The sequence below is a fragment of the Nannospalax galili genome, unplaced genomic scaffold (genome assembly GCF_000622305.1).
Source record: "Nannospalax galili isolate Female #2095 unplaced genomic scaffold, S.galili_v1.0 scaffold829, whole genome shotgun sequence".
NCBI lineage: Eukaryota > Metazoa > Chordata > Mammalia > Rodentia > Spalacidae > Nannospalax > Nannospalax galili.
The window spans coordinates 2,406,717-2,431,993 of NW_008360329.1; the positions used below are offsets into that span (position 1 = coordinate 2,406,717).

The 25,277-nt window shown below is 38.5% G+C and overlaps 1 pseudogene; it reads right to left on the minus strand.

Annotated features, from left to right (window-relative positions):
* The window catches only part of LOC103727964, a 124,394-nt pseudogene that overhangs the window by 17,891 nt on the left and 81,226 nt on the right, over nt 1–25,277 (minus strand).

Consider the following 25,277-nt stretch of genomic DNA (forward strand, 5'->3'; position numbering starts at 1 on the left):
GATAAACATTACCATTGAAATCTACCCAATGACTTTGTAGACATACACAGGCACCAAGGATCCAAGTGCAACCGATTATGACTAGTAATAACCATACAGTTACATACAGATTAGAGATGCACCAACATTTCAGTGTTAGTAGCAAAATCAATTAGTCTTTCTGCTAGGAACGAAATGGAGATCTTTTTTAAAGGTTAAAAACTCATTCAATTTTATATCTTACAGGGCTTATACCGAGTTCAATATTGTATAACTGTATTAATTCAACTGTGAACCTAGAAACTTGCAGTCACTCGTGAAAGAGATGTACTCTTGCTCTGGAGTGTGTTACTGAATATGTTAAAGCTGTAGTGAAATGCTTCTTCTAATCATGTAGCTATTAAAAAATTTTTTAAAAAAGAAAAACTCACAGAAATACATAGAAATTTTAAATGGTAAGGGAAAAAAGACAACAGAAATGAAATTAAAGAAAAAGAACTTAAAACCATTGCCTTGTTTAAATTTATGTAAATAAGATGGAAATTGTAGCTTAAATGGATTTGGAGGACACATGTGGGGGGTACACATGTATTTGTATGCATGTATGTAGAGGCATGCATATGGAGGCCAGAGGTCAACATCAGGTGTCTAGGTGTCTTCCTCAATCACTCTCCACCTTTTTTCCTTTTGAGAAGGTCTCTTACCGAACCTGGGGCTCACAAGTTGGCTAGAATAGTTGGCCAGCAAGCCCCAGGGATTCTCCCATTTCTATCTCTCCAGTGCTGAGATTACAGGCACATTGATGTACCTGGCTTTTTATCTGGGTGCTTCAGATCTGAATTCAAGTCCTCATGCTTATGTGACAAGCTTTTTACTGACTGAGCCATCTCCCCAACCACTAAATGGTTAATTTTTAAAGGAAAATCTAATTCACCAAGTTTATCTCCAGAGACAAAATCTAAACAGACCAATACTCAAAGAGCTACCCTTATAAAAGACCACACAGATAGCTTTACAAAATTCTACGAAATACTTACAGACCAAGTAATTCTCACAGTACTATAATTCTAATACAACTGGTCTAGAACATCAGAAAAAAAAGTATTCCAATTCTTTCTATGAACTAATAAGCACATCTCACAGGATAGATTCTCACTCAAGAAAAATCCCCCAGTACAGAGTGTCCTATTAACACCCAAAACTCCAGGAAAACATGTCATTACATGCTGGCTTTCTTGCCTGATGTTCATGTAGAAGTGTATACATATCTAGAATGTTTTTAAGAGTAATGTGGAGAAAAACTCTCCGGAAAGAGTCCAAATTCCACTAGTAGATTATCAGAATCATGTATAGATGTCTTTGAAAGTGCCATAACTGTCAATAAAGGAGGTATTCAAAGGAAAAAAAATGCTTGTGACAGAGAAAAATATTTAAAACAAGATGAACTGTGCTTATGACGTGTTTCTAAATACTCAAGTGTTTAAAACATTGTACAGTGTAAAAAATTCAGTGAGTGTGTAATATTAATTTTACTCTCAGAGTAAGATCAAGGGAAGACTTTATAATATCATCCACAAGCCCCTCCTGAAGCTCACAGGACTTGTTGTGTTCCTAAGGGAGGATGTGGAAAGGGGACGAGAGGAGATGAGTGGGTTTGGCAGTCTTAAAAAGGAAGCTAAACAAAAGCCTTTGATTTATAAAGGTAAGATATTGATTTTTTTTTATAGAAAGAAGAGCTACAGCAAAAAGATATTCTGGATTTAAGCCATTCACACTCTTCATTCTGATTAATCCCAGATATGACTAAAAATGACTGGATCTTAGCTGTTGAAGCTAATAGGAAAAAACTCAACTTAAGTCACAGAAAATTTCACATATAGGACTTTATTAGAAGAAAATAATCAAACATCTTAAACATAAATGATGTTATTGAAAATGAGGTTTATTGAAAACTGAAACAGAAAAATAAAATTAGAAATAATTGAAAATACCAGAAAGAGAAAAATGTGATAAATTGTAGTATATCTAAACAATGGAAGGAATTGTCATTACTAAAAGAAATAATTGTAAGAATTTTATTTTGGTTCTTTTTTTTTTTTTTTTTTTTTTTGAGACAAGGCGTCCCTATAGACCAGCTGGCCTAGAACTCATTATGTAGGCCAAGCTGGCCTCAATCTTTCAGGAATCCATCTGCCTCTGTCTCTCGAGTTCTAGGATTAAAGGCGTGTGCCACCACACCTGGCCTAAGAAATTTTAATAACATAAAAATATTATCTATAAAACATCCAGTGAAAATAGGAAATGCAGAATTAGCTTTAAGTTAATTTCACCTAAAATAAGTAGAAACAATGACAAGCAATATATGAACAAATAGCTTAAATATATATATGCATAAAAAAAGATCAGAAAGATGTATGATTTTAAAATATTATTTAAAACAATATTTTACTAATAATTTCTAGGCCACAGGTTTATTTTCTCTTCAAGTTTATTTCCAGTTCTTTTGTTGTAAGTAGTTATTACATTTATAATCAGAAAAACATGAAACAGAACATAAGGAAGGAAGGAAGGAAGGAAGGAAGGAAGGATGAAAGAAAGGAAGGAAGGAATGAGTCACCCTGCTATTCATTTTAACATCTGGACAGATGGGGCTGGAGCTATAGTTCAGTTAGCAAAGTGCTTGCCTAGTATGTATCAGATCCTGGGTTTGTTGCACAATGTGATGCATGTACGCATAGTCCTACAATTCTAGCACATCACAAGTGGAGGCATAAGGATTAAGAGTTCAGAGTCATCCTTGTCTACACAGCAAATTTGAGGTCAGTTTACAATACATGAGACTCTTTCTGGAAAGAATGGGGGGGAGAAAGGGAAAGGGAGGAAGGGAAGGAGTTGAGTGAAGGATAGATATAGTTATTCAAAACACAGAACTCAGGAAGGAAAAGTGAAGTCATCAAGAGAGGTGGGTAGCCTATGTCTCAGCTTTAAAATGAAGAGGAAGGAGTTCAGTAAATGCCATCACCAAAGACTGAAATTCTATTACTATTCCAAGGGTGAATAGTGTGAATAATGAGGCCAGTAAATGAAACCAGGTACTCTTCATGCTAAAGGTAGTGGCTATCCTCACAATTGTTCTTTGCACGTGGAAATGACTAGAAGAAAATACAAAGCTTTCAAAGAGCTCACTTTGCTAAGAGAATCCAAGGCATACTTCAGTTTGTTTTAATCTTGATTTCATCTCTAAGTCCCCCATAACTGCATTCCTGGAAAGGGTTGTAGAAAGCTGAGGAACTCCAGGGAGAAAAAAAAAAATCTTCCTCTAAGTCAACCTCAAAAGAAGCAGTCAAGGAAACGGATGAGCAGAATCTGTCCCCTTCCCCTAGAAGGCAGAATCAGGAGCCAAGGGGAAAAAGAAGCTTCTCAAGAGAGATTTGCTACAGGCTGTGCATGGTACCTGCCCTGATCTCCCATTCCATTCTTGGTTGTTAATGGATCTCAGCTGTGTCCTCCACCAGCGAATTGCTTTCTGTGAACCACAGCCACATAGCTCAGAGAAATCTAAGCAGTTCCACAGAACTCTATGGCCACCAGCTAAAGGCTCACAGATACAAGGAAACCCTTCAAGCCTCACCCTCTCACCCTTTTGCTTCAAGACAAGGCAGCTCCTGCGTGTCATTCACCCAACAAATTCCCAGTGAGATGAACTGAGACTACAGCTCAACAAACCTCATCGCTTTCCCTTGCTTCCTTCTTGCATCTCCTACTTTCCTCCTTCCTACCAAGTTTCTTTTGAGGATAATTTCCAATAACTTGCATAAGAATCACCATCTCAGCCCGCTTCCAATGAAACAGAATTGAGGCACCACCAAAGAGTTTATGTCACTGCACAGTGAGTCCTTGACTTGACTGCCCTGGGGGCATTGACTTTTGCTGGGAAAGTGCAACTGCTGTGCTTTCCCAACATCCCAATATCCAAACTAGAATTACTATTGTATAGTAAAATAAGATTCTGAATCTGTGCTGTATATTGGATACAGATGACTTACCTTTATGAGTCGCTAGATTGTGACGAACTTCACATGAAACACTACCTTGAGAGAAAGGTAAAAATATTCTATCTCTGAGTTATATAAATGGTGTTAGGTAACCACTGGGGTAAGGCAAAAGACTTTGTTATTCCCTACTTGTAGTAGAACCAATAAAATATTTATAACAGAGGGTGAAGGGAAATAAAGGCCATAGGGGACAGATAAAGGTTTGAACAACGCAGTACCACCTACATGGATATTCAGAATTACTTTTTTAAGATGGCAGTTATCAGAAGTTTGGAGAACCATAAGTAAGCAACGAATGTGACTGCTGTGTAACTCGTTATGTAACCAGCTCTGGCAAGACATCACTTTTGTATGATTCTCCATAAAATTTTCATGGGATCAAGGACACATGCTTTTCCCAGGAATAAAGAATATTGCATCTGCCAGTGGCTCCACATGTTTTCCTTAATCTTCCAACTCCTCACAACCCTCAGTCCCTGACTCCTGAATTCAATCCCGTCAGAAGATGTGTGAGGCTGATTTAAAAAATCATAAGCTAGACAGTTCCATGGTGTCAGCTCTGGAGAGACAGGCAGACAAAGAGCTGTTCAGTCCAAGAAGCTGAAAACTTCAAAACAATACCAAAGATGCAGCCAGAACCAGTGTGTGGCTGAAAGCCTCTACACTCCCTAGAAAGTTGCTTTTCTAATTCTGAATTCAAAGACTGAAGTATCTGGAATCTCATGCCTGCCAAAAATGACAGCAGAAGAGCCACCTGCTCAAAAAGATGGAGCATGAAGACAAATGCCAGCTTCCTGTTTCTTTCACTTTTCTTGTGTCCTCCACCCAGGCCCCCAGTCTATTGGGCAGCACTGCCCCTTGTGCCAGTCTCTAAAAACACCCACAACACAAACACCCACAACTGTGTTTTTCTGATTTCCTAGTTGAAAAATCCAATCAGGATTTTCAGTCCAATCAGGTTGACAGCCAAACTTCCTCATCACGCTCCCCAATAGACATTCTTCCTTATTTCTGTAAGAACAACCTTATTCTATATAAAATGGCAACTACCCAGTTATAATAGGAGTTCCTACTTTACAGAAAATTGGAGCCAGTAGATGGTCCAGTTCTGGGTAATAAGACAGAAGCAGAATTGGCAAGAGAAAGCTTCAGAGTAGACCTTAAACTGTGGAGACAGCGCCGGCAGCAGTCTTGGTTCCATCGCTGGGCAGATGGAAGCACAATGGCCCTCGTATGCCGTGCATACAATTATGAAAGTCCAGAGTGCCCTGAAGAAACTTCAAAGTCATAAAAAGAAACTTTACCTGTGGAAGTCACTGTAGGTCAGATTTCTTTTGTTCATCAACTGTAATCTTAATTCATAAAATATATCAAAAATTCTCAAAGAATAAGGGAATTAATAAAATAAATACAAATTTCTAATGATTAACAAAAATTTTAAAGTTTGAGTTTGGAGTAATAAATTGGGAATGTTGATGGGTATGGGAAAGTAATGTAAAGCAGCAGAAAACCGTCACCAGGCAGTGACCGTATACCACTAGGAAGATATACTGACAGATCCCTTCTGAAGGATGATCTCTCCATATGTAAAACTATGCTCTCCAGATTTCTGTTGCAGTATGGCAGTCTAAGTAAGTGCATTTATACTTTCTTCCACCCCAGAACTTCATGAAATAATTGAGTCATTATTCACAAAATAATTACATGGTCAAAAATATAAAAGAATGTATACATAAACTATTAGGGCTAAGTGCACATTGATAAAAGTTAATAAAAGAAATATATTTTCATTAAAATAGAAAAATTACAGAATTTTCTTATTATATACTGAAATAACAAGGAGAATAAATCGACAGATGTTGAAACATGATTGGCTCTCATCAGCACAATATCAAACAAAATGAGCCAAACCCAGAAACTTACTCTAAGATTCTGTTAATATTAATTCAAATCAATCTCTCCTCCTAAGGGTAGAGACATGAAATGGAGAGTCTTTGCAGTGTTGGCACTGTTCTATGAATTATGGGCACAGAGATCTACCTACTTTATGAAATTCAGTGAGTTGAAAGGTCAGTGAACACTTCTGTAACTATGCCATAGTTCCCTAAAAGGTTTCCTGAAAAAACACATGATAACAAAAGGACATTTGACACAATAGTCCTTAACACAATGACAGGATGCATGAATTCCAGCAGGGTGGGAGGCTACGGGAGGGTGCCAGTGAGGAAAGGGGTATGAAGATGATTAAGATGTTCAGTATGAAATACACAAAAATTCCATTAAAAATTTCCAAAACAAAAGGGTATTTAAAAGACATAATATAAAATCATCATACAATGAACAGGGAGATAATCAGATGCTTGAAGAAAACAAATTTCTATAGAGAGAAATCAAGATTCATGATGATGGCACATGTAGGGGGCTCCAGTTTAGCTCTCTACTGCCAGCACCAACCACCACCTTATGAATGAGTCATTTTTATCATCCAGCAAGTTGAGCCCCCTGAAGACTACAATTGCACTAGCACCCCCAAGTAAGAAATTCCTTGCCAAGCCTTCCCCAAAATTCCCAATTTAAAAAATCATGACCAAAGTGAAAGGGCTGTCTTGAGGGTCCCTAAATTTAGAATGATTGATGAAATAATTGTAGTAACTAAAAAAGAAGACCAACCAAAATCCTCTTATTGGGAGTTACATGGAAAGAGGAAAAAAAAGGTAACATGCTTTTTCTTAAAGAAAAATACTATGAGGAAATTTCCCAGTGCCCAAAAGAAACAATAATTACAAATAGGAAGGGCCTACTGAAGACTAAGCTAAGTAAGTGAAAACAGAACTTGTTTTTGCTACACAGTTGTGAGATTTCAGACCATCACTAAACCAATCATCTAGGCCAGTGATCAGAGGTAGCCAGGATGTTACTGCCTTTACCCTGTAAAGTAGAACTGGTTAATGGTTGATGGTTAAAATTCCCTAAGGGATACATGAACACACACACACACACACACACACACACACACACACACACACACGTCTGATTACTAAACCCTGGTTAACTGTTACAACTGATTTTCACATTTCCTGATATTGAAAAGTGGTCACCAAATAAGAATGAAATTAAAAAAATATGGAGGACCCAATGAACAATTTTTCTAAGAGTTTGCAAAAGAAAATCAGTCATTTCCAGATGAGATGATCAACCATGGAGCAAAAGATTGTTCGGGATGTTCTGTATGAAATACACACAAAATCAATTAAAGAAAGGGCTCAGTGGTGAAGAAAACAGTGGTGATTAGGCATGCAATGTTTTTCCAGATTAGTTCTGACAGCAAGTATAATGGTAAGAGACAGGGGGCCTTGTGTTTAATAGATGATGTTCTCTCTTCAGTTTTCTGTAGAGGTTAAAATAAAAGCTTATATTGTGGGAACTTGAATTCATTAGCAAAGTAATAGGGAAGCCTTCAAAAATGAGATTCTATGATCCTTTGATTTACAGAAGTCATAGGACTTCCCTCAACACTGCCAATATCAATTAAGTTCCAAGGGGTGGGGGAGTTCCTACTAAACAGAGACCTGCCCCCGCCCCGATCCAGCATATCCTTAAATATGGATGCTGAGGTAACAACTCGAGTGAGGTAAAATTAAAATTAAAATAATTGCCTAGATGAATCAAGCAACTCCCTGTAACTTCTTGTTAAAAATATACATAATTGGTTCTCACTGTTTAGATACACACTGATAACTCTTAAGTAGTCTTTACACTATGAAAATGCAACTTGTCTTCAGACCTCATCACCACCTGGAGTCTCACATTTGATTGCTTACAAAGCAACAACTCTCCTGTGTTCTCATGTGTGCTGTTAAGTCTTTCTCTTCATAATAAATTTTGGCATATACTATAATTAAAAATAAGATGGAAAGAAATAGACTAGGAGCTAAATGGTTTAAAAGCCTTTACAGATTCTTAAATTTTGTGAGCTATATAAAAGCACACATATTGACTTCCAAACCTATCTTCTTAACCAATTACTGCCGGAACTCTTCTAACCAACCATTTAATTAACTCGCCTTTAATTAACATTTTCCATTTCTTACATGAAAGTTAAATACAGAGGCTGACTGGACACTCTCTGATCCCAGCCAGCCCTCTTGTATGCCTGAACACTGTCTCTTGCCATTGAAAGTTTATTACATTCCGCCTCAAAGCACTTCATATCTGTTATATTTGAACTGTGTTCACATTATTCAAGAAAATGCTATATAAAAACATAAAATATGAGTATAAAGATGAAAGGGATAATCTAAAAGGATCCTGCATTGAGATTTATTATGCTCAGTTTTCAATAAAAATCATGACTGGATGCTATGTTCTGAATATTTGTGTCCCAGCAAAATTCATGTATTGAAATTATCACCTTCCCCCAGGTGATGATGTTAGAAAGTTAAGCTTTCAGTGGTGATTAGGCCATGAGAGTGGAGCCCTTGTGAATGGAGTTAGTGCCCTTATCATTCAAACAATTCCCTTGTCCCTTCCACCATGTGAGGATACAGTGAGAAAACATCATGTATGAACCAGGAAGCAGACACTCATCAGACAGCAAGTCTTCCAGGGCCTTGATCTTGGACATCCACAACCTTTAACCATGAGGAGTAAATTTTGTTTATGATTAAGACATCCAGTCAGTTGTATGTTTTTATAGCAGCTCAAATTGATTAAGACTGTAGATGTTAGCTATGAATTATAATATTGAAAGACAGCACAGAGATGCAACCACTGACTACATCTTTATAGAAAATGAGAGACATGAAAGAAATAGCTTTGCCCTTCTAGTTTGAGAAATAAATGGTTTAGTTAAAATGTGTGAACATGAGTCAGGAGGTCTAGGTTATACTTATATTAACAAATAGTCTCCATGTTTCAGTTACTTAATATAATAGCAATTTACCACATACTGAACTTGGAACATTTATGAGTTCCCCTAAGGAACAACTATATTAAATTTAACCAACTATAAACTTAGAGGGAATACAACCTATGCAAGAATATTCTCTTTACTGATATCAATTACAAATTGGGAGGTAATGATTAGGAAATGGTTTCCAAAATCACCTTTAGGGTCAATATTTCATTAGAGGAACAGAATTCACTTGAAGCTATGTTGCTCCTGAGTATGGTTTATGCTCAGGAAAGGGTACAGATTAGAATCAGACACAGAAAGAAGACATGGGAAAGACAGAGAAAGAAGAGTCTAAGAACTATATCAAATATCATGATTCTGTTATCCTCCCTGCCACAGAATCATAGGAGTATTGCTTTATCAACACTATATATGACACATGGCACACTGTGAACCAGGAAGGCTTATCCTAGCTTTTGGAGGCCAGAATTTTAATTCTGTCTACCTGGCTGCTCCCCTTCCCAGAAGTAAACCCCTTCTCACAGGCAAATAAAGGCAGTTCTATTCAACAGAACAGCTTGGGGCCTAAAGATGTTCCAGCAAACAATGATAAATCTCTATCTATCTATCTATCTATCTATCTATCTATCTATCTATCTATCTATCATCTATCACAACCTGCACTATCTACATATCTATATCTATATCTCTCAAATTTTTTGAGAATTTAATATGAGTAATGTATTTACACCATTTTCACCCTTCTCTCCCCACCTCACTCCTTCCATATTCACTTCCCACTCAATTTCCTGACTTTTCAATTATTGTTACATATATACATATACATATAGTCCTCTCAATTGTGCTAGTATGTGCCTGTGTTTAGTACCTGTGATGCTTTGAATAAGAATGTCCCACACAAGGCTCCAAGTATTTGAACCTTTTGTCCGCAGTAGGTACTGTTGTTTTGGGAGGTCTTAGAAGGTGCTCGAGGAAGCACATCACTGGGGTTGGGCTCAAAGAGTTCTTAAGCCTTGATGGATCTTGAGTGGTTCTCTGCTTCTTGTGCCTGATTGAAAATGTGAGAGCTTAGCTTCTGTTCCTACTCTAGCCATCTCTGCTGCCATAACAAACTCTTGCCCCTTTGGAACTGTAAGCTAAATAAAATCTTTCTTTTATAAGTTCCCTTGGTCATGGTGTTCCTATCATAGCAACAGAAAAGTAACTAATAGAGGTAATCATCACCTGAGTTTGGAAAATCTATCAGGAAGTTCCTCCCTGAAGAAAAATAGAGATTTCTCTTCTCTTCTCTTCTCTTCTCTTCTCTTCTCTTCTCTTCTCTTCTCTTCTCTTCTCTTCTCTTCTCTTCTCTTCTCTTCTCCTCTCTCTCTCTCTCTCTCTCTCTCTCTCTCTCTCTCTCCATCCACCCATTGCCTGTAGCTCTTCAACTACAGGTGGGACTTTGTGAAGTTTCCCCATCCACTTTGGCATGTCAATTAGGGCCACACCTCTCTTAGTAAATCATTGCACCACACTGTTTTTACTTCACATTTTACTGAATTTCTATTAACTGACCAAGTACATGACACAAGTTTATGACACAAGTTTATAGAATGAAAGGATTCTTGCCAACTTATGGAACTGACCTTTTAGGATCCATTTCATATTTATCTCAATCATCTGTTGCCCAAAGTAAATACAAAGTATGCTTCCTTCCCCATGAAGGAGATGGGCTTGGCTCTTTTTAAAATTTTAGAATACAATTTTATTTGGACTGAAAATATAGAACCCATTTTTGCTTTCTCTGGGGACGGGGCAGAGGGCCATGAAGATGGAGGAGTTGGTCCCTTAGAGTACTTCGGAGCTTGCCTTGGTGCAAAAACCTCCTGCAAGCCAGTGGTGCTTCCAACCTCGGTACCAGGCTGGGGAGAGACACAAACTGGCCCATAATATGCCCCAGATGTACTGAGCAGCTTGGTGTAACCTGGCAGCAGAACCTAGGTGATAAGTGGGCAGAGGAGAAGGAGGCTGAGGTGGAAGCAGGTCCCTGGGCCATCCCCGTTCTCATGCGACCCAGCTGCTCCTCCAGGCAGCTGTGCAAACTCTCCCCTTCCTTAACCAGGCCCACAGGGCCCTAAGCCTCTGCATCTCCTCTTCCAGATTCCCAGATTCCCAGACTCCCACATTCCCAGACCCCAGAGAGGCTGTTACTGGAGGCACCAGCAACCTCAGGAGATGTGTAGGCTCTGGGAGCAGCTGGTCCTGGCAAGCCCTCATTAGATAGCAGGTTGTGCCTGCTGGCCTTCAGATTCTGTTGTTTACTGGGCACATAGGATTCCTGTGAAATGAGGATCAGATCAGCATCCTGCCCACTCCCTCAATCCTCTGCCTTGAGCGCTGCCTCGGGCCCAGCTTTGTCACCATATAGATCTTCCTCTAAGAGGTGAGACTTTCTTGGCACTGTTGTGACAATAGATTTATACTTCTACTCCTACATTTTAGAGCCAAGTGATCTCATACTTGCTGACCTCAAAGGCTTTCTTGGGCATACTAGCCATACCCCTCCGGGGTCCTTTACTAGTGAATGCATTTAGGAAGAGGAGGTAGGGAGGCTCATCTGATTTCAAAGCACTGCATGCTAGAGCACTCTTACAGCAAATGTAGACAGTGCTGGTGTCCAGGTCATAGAAGGGCATCAGGGATCCATTGCTTGAGCCCAGCTCCTGCAGGGCCATGGGAAGCTTGAGGTTTTCTGGATCCCAAAGTGCCAGTTGCCACTTGCTCATGTTACTGTAACCCATGGTGAACAGCTTGCCATCTGCTGAGGAATAGGCCCACATAGACCCAGGCCCTTCATGAGTTTTTCCAGCTCTGCCATCTGGATGCCTGACTGGGGGTAGAAGATGCTGAAGCATTTGTCCTTGCAAGCTGAGCAGAAGAGCCTCCCATAGTGGTTCCAGCTGACACTGTAGATGAGGTGGAGTGCAGGCTGTCCAGGCAATATAGCTCCTCTGCAGTATGTTCCAGATAAGCACCACACTGTCACAACCTGCACTGAGCAGCACATTTGGGTCTGGGTCCCAGGTGACTATGCCCACATTCTTGGTAAGCACCTCGAGTACCACTACTGGCTCCATTAGAGAGAAGGTAAACCCAGTCTCTGGAGTCTGCCACAACATGACTGCGTAACCCCCGAGTCATCCGGAGATGACTTCATCATTGTGGGGCACCAGCAAATGTCCAGAACAGGTTCCATGTGCCCATACATTGCTGGGTAGGCCTTGTCAATGAGATCTTTCTTGTTTAGGGAGAGCACCATAAAGGCACTCCCACCACTGGCTTCCTCAATCACCAGCAGGAGTTCATTGCCAGGAATGTGGGGGTGACTGGTAACCCGGGACACATGAATGTCCTCATAACACTTGTCATTCTTGATCTACTGCTGGAACACATGTGAGAATTTGTTCTGCTGAACCAATTTGAGAAAGGACACCTGGCTTGGCCGGGGTCCTGGGGCCTGCAGGAGCTGTAGCACCACCTAGGGCAGCTCTAGATTCTAGCTTCTGGGAAGGATGAGCTCTCTGATAAGTAGAGTAACTTCTGCAGAGGCAGGGAAAGTTTTCCAGATAGCATCCAATCAATCTGGTAATTGTCTCTTAATTAAATCCATGATTATCTTTGTTGCCATTTAAATATCTAAACTTTGATTCAGATAGTATATTCCAGAGAAATCATTCATTCCCAGTCATTGCAAGAGTAATTCATTAAAAGAGAAGAAACCTTATATAAAATTGAGCATTACATGAATCTAAAGAAGCAAATAGGCACCAAAAAGAACTGTACTTAATGAAAATTCAACATTCAAAATATGAGCAATTACAAACAGAAGCAAGGAGTGCTTGCTAGAGTTCAATTACAAGCCCTGATAGGATCATACTGATGCATATATACCTGCCATTTCCATAACAATTCACAAGAGCTAGCACTGACATGTATGAAGAAAGTTGCATGTACCATGTAACACGAGAGAATAGATTTCAGAGTGATTTGTAAGTAGACATGCAAAAAAGAAGCAGAAAGATATATGATGATGACCCAAGACAAACCGACAAGTTGTGTCTGAGTATCTGTAAGAAATCTGTCTATTTGGTTAAGTGGTTAGGATGGAGGAAGAAATATGTTAGAGTTGGAGCAGCAGAAGGTTAACAGAAAGCCTGGATTTTATCTGTAAACTAACGAAAACCCTGAAGGTTTTCATCAGTTTAGACAATGCATGAAATGAAGTATTTCTATCTATTATTTATGCAAAGATCTAAGATATAAATTGGAAAAGAAAAATGCTACAAGCCAAAAGATCATCTACCTTTCCCTTGAAAATGTTATTAGCCTCCATACCATACTGTGTCTTACACAAATACCTACAGCATATTTGAATTACAGACATAAAACTCAGAAATTCAAAATAGTATTTTCCTTCAACAACTGATTTCCATCTTGTCTCCAGTACAGTGTTAAAGAAATATTTAATTTCAGTGAGTGTTCACTCAGTCATTTCAAGTGTTTTCAAATCAGGATTCTCTTACTTTCTTCATCTCCAAAGAGCTGAAATCCTGTTCCAAGGCAGCTGGATAGATTAGCATGCCATGACTAGGAGACAGAAAAGCGCTGATTCAGTATGACTTCTGATTCTTACAAGATACAGTCTTTGTCAATGCAACTTTTCCTTGCTGTTGTTCTGACCCCTTTATAGAGTTGGGCTTCTGCAGTCAATAGCCCCCATATTTATAGATGTCACCATTTTCTGTACTACTATGTTGAACCTGTCAATCTGTAATAGTTTCTCGGCCACTTATATTGCCTTCTGAGAGAACTTGGAATCTTCTGTATACTCTTCTGTGTCACTTTGAGATGACTATGGCTCATAACAAAGAGTAGAAAGGACATATCACAGGGGTTATCTCTGCAACAATCAATTGTAATTCTGTGTTCTGCCATAGGAAGCTCGTAAGGATATACTATGGTAAATGAAATACAGGTTTAGCTTGTTCTCACATATCCTAAGGAAACTGGAATTCCCTCCTTTTGTTCATTTTATTAGTTTCCCAAAACCATAAAAATTCCTTTTATAATGGTAAAACTGCATTTTCAATACCATGAATTTTTTTTAACAATATCTTGATGGTATAACCTCTACTTTCTGAGGACACCAGAACTTTAAAAAAAAATTATGGATTTAATTCTACTTTATGTACATGAGTGTTTTGCCTTCTTGCATGTAAGTGTAATACATGCAAACCCACAGAGGCCAGAAGAGGGTGTCAGGTCCCCTGGAACTGGAGTTGCAGACAGGTGTTAACTGCCATGTGCATGCTGGGAACTGAGTTGGGGTCCTCTGGAAGAGTAGTCAGTGCTCTTGACCACCGAGCCATCTCTCCAGCCCAAAGAGCAGAAACTTTTAAAGTTCTCTTTCTCCAAAAAATATTCTATTGGCAAAATATTTTTCTAATCACAAGTCTGAGAAGTATATCGGCCAGCATGGTTATTTAAGTCAATTGTATAACCAATCTCTAGGAGCTAAAACCTATCTCCATCACTTACTATGAGCACGAATTAACACAAAATGCTTTGTTATTGCAAAATACAAGTTATAATTACATGCATTCATTGAATTGTTCTGATGTTTCACTTAAGTAGTATGTACACCTCTCAAACAAATACTCAACATGTATGTTGTTATATAGTTATTTCCTCCAAATTTAAACATTCCCTCCTGGAGGGAGGCTCCTAAGACTCAGGAAGTAAATGAAGCTTACAAAGTCTATTTAAAAAAAACTGACAAGGCTCTGGAAGTCCCTTAAACTTACAGGATTTAAAAGGTTCCTTCCCAAGAGTGTATAAACAACAACAATTGCTAGAGAGAGGAGGCTTTTCTACCAGCTGAACTACTTGCAAATTATGCAGAGGCTCCAGGATGAACATCCAGGTCATCAGGAACACCTGAGTAGGCCTTGTGATGATGCTGTGTCTGAGTCACCCAGGATTTTGTAAGCACCATCAGTAAACTCACTGGGCCACTAAATAAGACTTGAGTGGAATCATTTCTTTGGCCTGTCATCAGTACCATAACTGGGGTGAATAGATATTTGTTCATCCAGGAAGTCATATGAGACTCAGTAAAACTGTACTATCATTTATAAAAGGTGTATTAACTGCAAATTTTTTCAAAAATGTCTAGATCAAGATTTCTTAGTCTTAACATCACTATGACTTGGAATTAAGTAATTCTTTGTTATGGATTATAGGATTATCAGAATCCCTAACTTAAATACACTAGATACCAAAGCAATACCCACCCAGAGTGACAACAGAAGTATTGAAGACCTGACCAAATATTGTTTAGGGTCTAGGGTGAGCCAAATCATCCTCATTGAGAGCCATTGTACTAGATGGATGCTAAAAGCTAAGAATTTAAATCTCTCTTTTCTACTTTTAGCTTGTCTTTCTGATTAGGACTCAGATTTGCAGTTTAATTTCAGCAAATGACTCTATGGTTGTCACAAAATTATAGAAAAGTCCAATTAATAGTTTAATATTATACTATACCATTTCACTCAGTAAATTTTAAAATTATAATCCTATTGCAAAGCAGCACACAAGATTACACCTCAGTTCTTCCAGTTTTCCCTCATTTTGGCTCATATAACACGAAACTAATAATATTTCAGCGAGCATTTTTAAAGGGACTAAGTAAGGCCAATGCCATTCAAAGTGCACTGTCACAAGGCATTGGCCCTTTTTATTTTTAAATTCTTCTCATTGCAATGACCACCAAGCTTAATTAGAAATGTTATCTACATGGATATTAAACAGTCCATCTACTTTTCATGGCTGAGCAAGACCTCTACTTAATAATCTAATTTGTACTGCAATAAAAATAAAATCAGTTTCTGTATGTTACTGGTAGTTTAAATTTTAATTTACTAGTAATCTTTCCCTTGATATAACATAAGCCTTTCTGTTTACTGCTTGGACTGTTTTGAATTCAAGTTTCATCCAATGGTTGTTTTCATTATATGGCTCACTGGGGTTTCAAATCTGTACTTCTTCAAATTAGGATTATGACAATGATTTATGTAAATATGACTTTTTGATCTAACTTTTAGTAATGCTTCACTTTTTTTTCCTTTGAAGATTTCTATTTCTTCTAGTTAACTGTCAAAATGCCATCCAAAATAAGTGTTATCCCAACATGAATATAATGACTTTTGAAAGTAAGAGTTAAGGATTTTAAAAAAAGGATAAGGAGAGAATAATGTGGTGTGTGTAATCTTAGTCTGGTCCTTAAATTCTATTTCAGTTTCCCCATCTATAAAATGGGAAACCTACCACAGCATTGCTCTGAGAACTGACTGTATGAGATTTGTATATCAAAAGTGATTAGAGAAATAATACCTGGCTCATAATATGTGTGACACACTTTACTTATTTCAAGTAATGTGAGTAAAAAATTATTTATTTATTTTTGTTTTATGTATATGGTGTTTGCCTACATGTTTGTAAGTGCACCCATGTTGTGCAATACCTGCACAGATCAGAAGAGGGAGTCAGATTCCCCGGATCTGGAGTTAGAACAGTTGTGAGCCACCATGTGGGTGCTGGAAACTGAAACCAGGTCCTCTGTAAGTGCAGCCAATGCTCTTTCCATCCCTGGGGTAAAACAATTGAATTCAAGCAATTAAATGTACTGAGTTGAAAAAACATTAAATCTACCTTCAGAAGAATTCTGAACAGTGATGCCTACCTCTGGTTGGTCATGAAGGTTTAAAACACACCAGTGCCCAGACACTCCTCTTAGACTAAACTGTAGTCTTTCAAGGTGGACCCCAGCACTAATGTTCTAAAAACTCTGCAGATGATTTCAGTCTGATAACATTGGTCAGAAACTGAGATAAGAGAAAAGAATGGCAAATTCTCCTTGTGCTATCGTTCCATATATTCCCAAAGAATGGTCTGAATTTGAAGGAGAGTGTAAGTGGTACAAACATGAGTATTCCTACAAAATGAGACTCTCCCACTAGACCTTTAGTGACACCATTTCTGAAAGGCAGCCTTTTCCTATACTTTCAGAAGAATCAGAAGTAAGACATTTTCCATCAGCTTCCCTTGCTACCAGTAGAACCAGGGGGCAGAATGTCAAAGTCAATTTCCAACCTGTATGTCACCCAAAGTGACATTCACACACACACACACACACACACACACACACACACACACACATACAGTTTCACCTATGTTTTTAAAAATTCTAGAAAGTAGTGCATGCCTTTACTCCTAGCACTCAGGAGGCAGAGGCAGGCAGATGTCTGTGAGATCCAGGCCAATCTGGTCTACATACCGAATGCCAGGTCAGCTGGGGCTACAAAGTGAGAACCTGTCTCAAAAAGCTAAAATAAATTCTAAAGGGGGCTGGAAAAATGAGTGCATATGTAATTCCAGCACGCTCAGTGAGCTAGAGGCAGAGACAGGAGAATTGTCTGGAAGCTCATGGGCTACCTAGCCTGGAATGCACACAGCAATAGAAACAGCAGTTAAAACTCTACCTCTGCAAGGTGGAAGGAGAGAACCAGTTCCTGCAAACTGTCCTCTGACCTCCACACCTGCAGTCATATGGCATGTACTCACACTCAACAAACACACATACACAATAATAACAAAATAATAATAATAATAGTAATAATTCTAAAGTAAGAATTATTTTATTGCTAATTCTAAAGCAGGAATGATTTTTAGTGATAACTATATCTTAATTATGAGGCTCAGAAATGGTTAAAGAAAATTGTTAATTGGATTGCTTCTCTTTGAAAAAACAGAATGTAAATCAAGAACCTATGGCATCTGCCCACATGGGTTTCTCACCCCTAACTCATGATAATAATGTTTATTTAAGAAAGTTGAAGTCACCTCATAGGTGTTGAGCATTACCAATACCTAAAAATTCCCAATGCGAAAATAGTAACTCCACTATTTAACAAGACTCATAAAACTTCATAGTTTGAAAGATTCAATATTTTTATAAAATATGGAGCTAAAGAAGATAAATATGCTTTTTTTGTCTTTTTGAGACAGGGTCCCTGTAGCTCTAGCTGTCCTGGAACTCACTATGTAGACCAAGCTGGCTTCGAACTCACAAAGATCTGCCTGCCTCTGCCTCCCAAGTGCTGGGATTAAAGGCATGTGCCACCAAATATGTTTTTTCAAAAGTCCAAAATCTTGATATCACTTAGATGACCTAAGAGGGAACCCACTGAGCTTTTTCTGAAATGCAGATGTTATCTAACTCACTGTGTTATAGCCTTATTTCCATTCTTTCACATTAGCATCTTCAAAAAAAATATCAGTGAAGGGTACACCCAGTAAAAAATTTGTCAGAGGGAGGGTAAGAGTACTCTGAGATTCTGAACATGATTCTTCTGCAATACAAATGGTAAAGCTGGGGCTGAAGAGATAGCTTAGTGGTTAAGAGCACTGATTGTTCTTGCAGAGGACCCAATTTGACTCCCAGCACCCACATGATGGCTAACAGCCCTCTATAACTCCAGTTCCAGGGAATCCAACACCCTTTTCTGACTTTTTTGGACTTTGCATGATATGGGTACACTTACACACATGTAAGCAATACACTTATACACATATAATAAAAATAATAAATAAAATATTTTTATTGTAACGCTAGTATTTTTTGTTCTGTGGTAACCAAACGATGTTCTTTTTAAATTTCAGCATAATTAGTGAAGGCATTGTGAGCTATCACTTTGAATACATCAGGTGAATAAGACATATTCCGAGCCTTCAAGGCAAAATAGGCTATTGATAACCTGCCTAAAAGATGGCACACAAACCATTTCTTAATAGTCTTGAAGTAAAAGAAACGTGCTGACTGCATGGTGACCATAAAACCCTTCTGAATGAGATGTTATTTGTTTTGTGCATCCATAGACAGGATCTCGATAACAGGATGAAAGAAGGGTTTGCTGTGCAGAGGGAACTGTCTGACAAAGGCAATAACAGAAAAAGATAAGAAAAAAATTGAACAGGATGGTTCTCTTTACTGACATACTATTCACCACAGTTAAAATATGGAATCAGCTTATGTGTCCGTCAACAGAGGAATGTATTAAGAAATGTGATAATATACACAATGGAATTTTATTCACCTGTAAAGAAAAATGAAATTATGACATTTTCAGGAAGATGTATGGAATTATTATGTGAAGTAAAATAAGCCACACCCAGAAAGGCAAATATCACATTTCTCATTTGTAGAATCTGGATAAAATTTATACGTATATGTGTGTGTGTGCGGGGGGAGGGGGTGGGTATATGAAAGTGGAAAGGAGATGGTGATAGGGAAGAAAAGATCCAAAGGGAGGAGGAAGATGGACCACATAGGGCAGTGAAATACATATGTCATAAAGCAACAGCACAAGTATTAAGAAGAAAAAGGGAACCAGTGAAAAGTTGCAAAGGGGAAGAGGAAGGCCAGTGAGAGGCAAATAAGGACAAAGTATGATGACTATGGGAGCCCTGTGAAACCATGAGCCAAGTGCTTCTTTCCTCCTTTAAGCTGTTCTCTCTGGTATTTGGGTTACAGCTACTTAAAAGTACCTGACATAGTCTGATATTCAAATGTACCCCAAAGAAGCACTAAGATACTAATTTGATTCAAGAGTTATTCAGAGTTAGTTCACAACAGCAAAACAATGCCTGTTTGGTAACCTGTATTCCAAGAAGTTTGCCTGGACAATAGAAAAGAGCCTCAGTGGGACCTCAGGTCAGTGGTTGGATGTTGCTTTCTTCACTTAGTGTCTGTGCAGCATTGGGCAGTGCATTTCCCATCACACAGTCATCTCCTTCACTTTACAGTGACACCAGTGACATCTCTCTTGCAGGAATAGTTAGGCTTGACAGAAAAAAAAATTGGAAAGGGCTATCTATGCATATGTAAAGAAAAACACTCTAACTGAACCTTTCAATTCTATTCACTGAGAAGCATATCCAAAGTGTTCAGTGCAGAATAGCTGCAACATGAGCTGTTGATAGTGGAAAAGACATTCAATTGCACCCAGACTAATATAAATTAAGTTGTTAACTATCCCAAAATATTACTGTCTCTATCTGAAATACTTTTTTTTTTCTGAAATACTTTTTTACCTGAACAATCAGAAATAAACCTCAAATGTAGTTCTCTCACGCCCTTAAGAACTGTATCATGAGAGACTTAAAATAGTCATGAAATCGCTCTCTCCAACCCGCAGGCCTCTCTCTGGGGTAAGTCCATAGGGCCCTCCGTGCCTCGACTCCCCCAGCCTCATTCACCCTCCCATCTCCCCCGTTGTTCTCTCCTCCTAGTTTGGGTCCTGTCCCATTCCTTGTCTTGGGGCCCCCAAAACCCAAGGAACCACTACTGCTTCCTGATCCCTTTCATCCGGAACAACTCAGTGCCTTCCCTGTTCCCAGGACCACTGTTTCTGGGCCTGGCCCCACCCTCACCTCCTTCTGCTTCCCTGGGCTTGCTGGGCCCTCAGGCCTCTCTCCGGGGTAAGTCCATCACGTTCTCCCCACCTTGACTCCCCCAGTCTCATTCACCCTCCCATCTCCCCCAACCATCTCTCCTCTTAGCCTGGGTCCTGTCCCATTTCTTGTCTTGGGGCCCAGACACCTGGGGAACCAATACCTCTGCCTGATCCCTTTTATCCAGACCAACTCAGTGCCTTCTCAGTTCCCAAGGAACACTGCTTCTGGGCCTGGCCCTGCCCTCACCTCCCTCTGCTTCCCTGGGCCTGCACCACCCACCAGCCTCTTTCCAGAACTAGGGGGCTGACATCTGCTCTTCCTGATCCTTTGCATTCAGACCAACCCAGCTCCTCAGTGCAGTCCACAGGAGTCATTGGGGCTACTTCTAGCCCCCATCTGCCTTTGTATCTATGGATGGCACAGCCACCAGCTGCCCTGGGACCGGCTCCCAGGCCAGTACAACCCCCAAATTCCTTAGGACAAATTCTTTCCTGGAGGGATCCAGACCTTAGGAGAAAGCCTGAGAGTATCTGATCCTCATCTGACTTGGGCTTCTGTGGGAACTCCTGAAGACAAAGCAATCAGGCCACTCCAATTTGAAATCAAAAGAGGGAACCAGAGCTTAGATGAACCAGCTTTTCTTGCCCAAAAGGTAAACCACAAAGACATAAAGTTGACAAAAAGAAGCAGACCTAAACTTGAAGGTTTGAGTCTCACATAAGAATCAGAAACTACAAAAGAAATCCACATGTCAAAATCACAGAAAAAAAAATAACATGAAAAACCAAAATAACATGTCCCACCAAATACCAATAGTCCTCTACAGGAGTACAATGAGACCCCCCTAGAGATAATGCAGGACATGGAGCTCAAATGAATAATTATAAATGTGATAAAAGAATTCAGTGAATTTAAAGAACACACAAAAAAGAAATCAAATAACTGAAGGAAGATAGGGATAAACTTCTTAATGAATTCAGAAAAGAGTTAGAAATATTGAAGAATACTAAGGCTGAAATGGAGAATGAAGTGAAGCACTCAGTAAGCCAATTAGAAATGACAGGAGAAAGCCTCACCAATAGGATGAATGAAATGGAAAACAGAGGATCAAGACTCTAAGATTAAGCGGACGAACTAGACCACTCAAGCAAAGATTATGAAAAATTTAAGAAATCACAAGAATGGAATATGCAGGAATTGTGTGACACCATAAAAAGACCAAACTTAAGAATCATAGGCATACAGGAAAGAGAAGAACCCCAAGATAATGGGATAGACCAGAATCTTCAACAGAATCGAGGAAGAAAATTTCCCCAAATTAAAGAAAGACATACCCATACAAATAGAAGAAACATATAGAACACCAAACAGACAGGACAAGAAAAGAAACTCTCCATGGCACATCACAGTAAAAACACTAAACGTACAAAACAAAGAGACAATACTGAAAGCTGCAAAAGAGAAACAACAAGTCACATATAAAGGAAAACCCATTAGGATTACAGCTGACTTTTCAATGCAAACTATGAAAGCCAGAAGAGCCTGGACCCAAGTATTCCCAGTGTTAAATGACCACAGATGCCAATCCAGATTACTATACCCATCCAAAATATCTATTATAGTTGAAGGGGAAAGAAAAATCTTCCATGACATAAATAGGCTAAAGGAATTCATGTCCACAAAACAAGCCCTTCAGAGAGTTCTGGAAGCAATACAAAGATCTGAAGAAGAATGACTTTACCCAAGGGGTTGCAGAAAGAAATCCAATGAAGGTGTAACTGCGGAAAAGTACAGCTATATCAAGAATGTATACAGAAATAAAAATTACAGGATTCAATAATCATCTTTAATTAGCAAATTTAAATATTAATAGACTGAACTCCCCAGTCAAAAGGGAAAGACTAGGTGAATGGATTAAGAAACAAAACCCATCTTTTTGTTGTCTGCAAGAAGCTCATCTCACTTTCAAGGACAGACACTATCTCAAAGTGAAAGGATGAAAAAAGTATACCAAGCAAATGGCACTAAGAAAAAAGCAGGTGTAGCACTTCTTATATCTGACAAAATAGACTTTAAACTAAAACTAATCAGAAAAGACAAAGAGGGCCACTTCATTCTGATCAAAGGAACAATGAATCAAGAAGATATTACAATCATGAACATATATTCACCAAACTCTGTGACATCCAACTTCATAAAAGCAATACTACAGGACTTTAAGACCCAGATTAATCCCAATTCATTAAGAGTAGGGGACTTCACTACCCCACTGTCTCCATTAGATAGGTCAACAGGGCAGAGAGTTAACAGAAAGACATCTGAATTAAACAATACCATATATGAAATGGAATTAACAGACATCTACCAAGTATTCCACCCAAGCACCAAAGGACATATGTTCTACTCAGTACCCCATGAAACCTTCTACAAAATCAACCATTTACTGGGGCACAAAACAAACCTCAACAAGTACAAAAAGATTGAAATAATTTCATTCACTCTATCAGACCACAATGCAATAAAGCTTACAAACAACACTAGAAGAAGTCCTAATCCCCACATGAACACATGGAGATTAAACAACACACTCCCGAATGATGAATGGGTCAAAAGAGAAATTAAGAAAGAAATAAAAGTAGTCCTGGAAGTAAATGAAAAGGACAATACAACACAACAAAACCTCTGGGACACGCTGAAAGCTGTCCTTAGAGGGAAGTTTATAGCTCTAAGTGCCTATATCATAAAATCAGAAAAAACACAAGTAAATGAATTAACATTGCAACTCAACACACTTGAAAAGCAACAGCAAATGAACCCCAAATCCAGCAGACAAGAAGAAATAACAAAAATCAGGGCAGAAATTAATGAAATTGAAACAAATAAAACAATACAAAGAATCAACAATTCCAAGAGCTGGTTCTTTGAAAAGATAAACAAGACTGGCAGACCACTAGCTGAGTTAACCAAAAGAAAGAAATAGCACCTTCAAATCAACAAAATCAGGGATGAAAGGAGAAACATCACAACAGACACCAGAAAGATGCAGAACATTATAAAGGAATATTTTAAAAACCTGTATGCTACTAAATTTGAAAACCTAAAGAAATGGACAGATATCGAAAGGCATGGAAACCACCAAAACTAAACCAAGAACAGACTAACAGCTTAAAAAGGCCCATAACACAAAAAGAAATTGAAACAGTAATACAAAACCTCTGACTGAAAAAAAGCCGAGAACAAGATGTATTTACAGCAGAATTCTATCAGACATTTAAAGAAGATATACATCCAATACTACTTAATTTATTTAAAAAAATAGAAATGGAGGGAGAACTTCCAAATTCCTTTTATGAAGCCAGCATCACTCTAATACGAAAGCCAGGTACAACCAAAAAAGAAAACTATAGACCCATATCCTTAATGCATATAGATGCAAAAATTCTCAACAAGACAGTTGCAAACCACATACAGACACACATCACAAAGACTATCCACCATGATGGTCTTTATCCCAAAAGCTTTATCCCAAAGATGCAGGGATGGTTCAATATACGTAAGACAATAAATGTTATAAGTCATATAAATGGGCTCAAAGACAAGAAACACACAGTCATTTCAGTAGATACAGAGAAGACCTTTGACAGAATTCAACATGCATTTATGTTCAAAGTCTTAGAGGGAACTGGACTGGAGGGAACATACCTTAACATAATTAGAGCTGTATAAAACAAACCCACAGCCAACATCATTCTAAATGGAGAAAAACTGGAAGCATTCCCATTGAAATCAGGAACCAGACAAGGCTTCCCACTATCTCCACTTCTCTTTAACATAGTGCTTGAAACTCTTGCAAGAGCAATAAGGCAGGAGCAGGAAATTAAAGGAGTAATAATTGGAAAAGAAGAGCTCAAATTCCTTTTTGCAGATGATATGATAATATATCTAAGAGATGCCAAAAATTCCACGCGCAAACTCCTAGAAATTATGAGCATGATCAGTAAAGTGGCAGGTTACAAAATTAACCTACAGAAGTCTATAGCCTTTCTGTATACCAATAATAAGCAATCAGAGAAAGAGCACATGGAAACACTCCCATTCACAATAGCTACAAAAAATAAAATAAAATAAAATATCTCAGAATAAACCTGACCAAAGACATTAAAGATTTACAATGAAAATTTTAAATCTTTAAAGAAAGAGATTGAGGAACACATGAGAAGATGGAAGGACCTCCCATGCTCGTGAATTGGAAGAGTTAATATTGTGAAAATGACCATCCTACCAAAAGTCATTTATAGAGTCAACGCAATGCCAATCAAAATCCCCATGACATTTTTCAAAGAGGTGGAAAAAACTATGCTAAGATTCATATGGAAGCACAAAAACCTCAAAGAGACAAAACAACCCTGAGTACTAAGAGCAATGCTGTGGGGATTACTATACCATATTTTAAGCTGTATTGCAGAGCTATAGTCATAAAAACAACATGGTACTGGCACAAAAATAGACCCATAGATCAATGGAACAGAATTGAAGACCCAAATATGAGTACATGCAATTTCAGCCACCTGATATTTGACAAAGGGGCCAAGAATATTCACTGGAGGAAAGACAGCATGTTCAGCAAATGGTGCTGGTAAAACTGGATCTCCACCTATAGAAGAATGAAACTAAAGCCCTATCTTTCACCCTGCACAGAAGTCAACTCCAAATGGCTCAAAGATCTTAATGTAAAGCCTGAAACTCTGAAACTATTAGAAGAAAACATTGGGAAA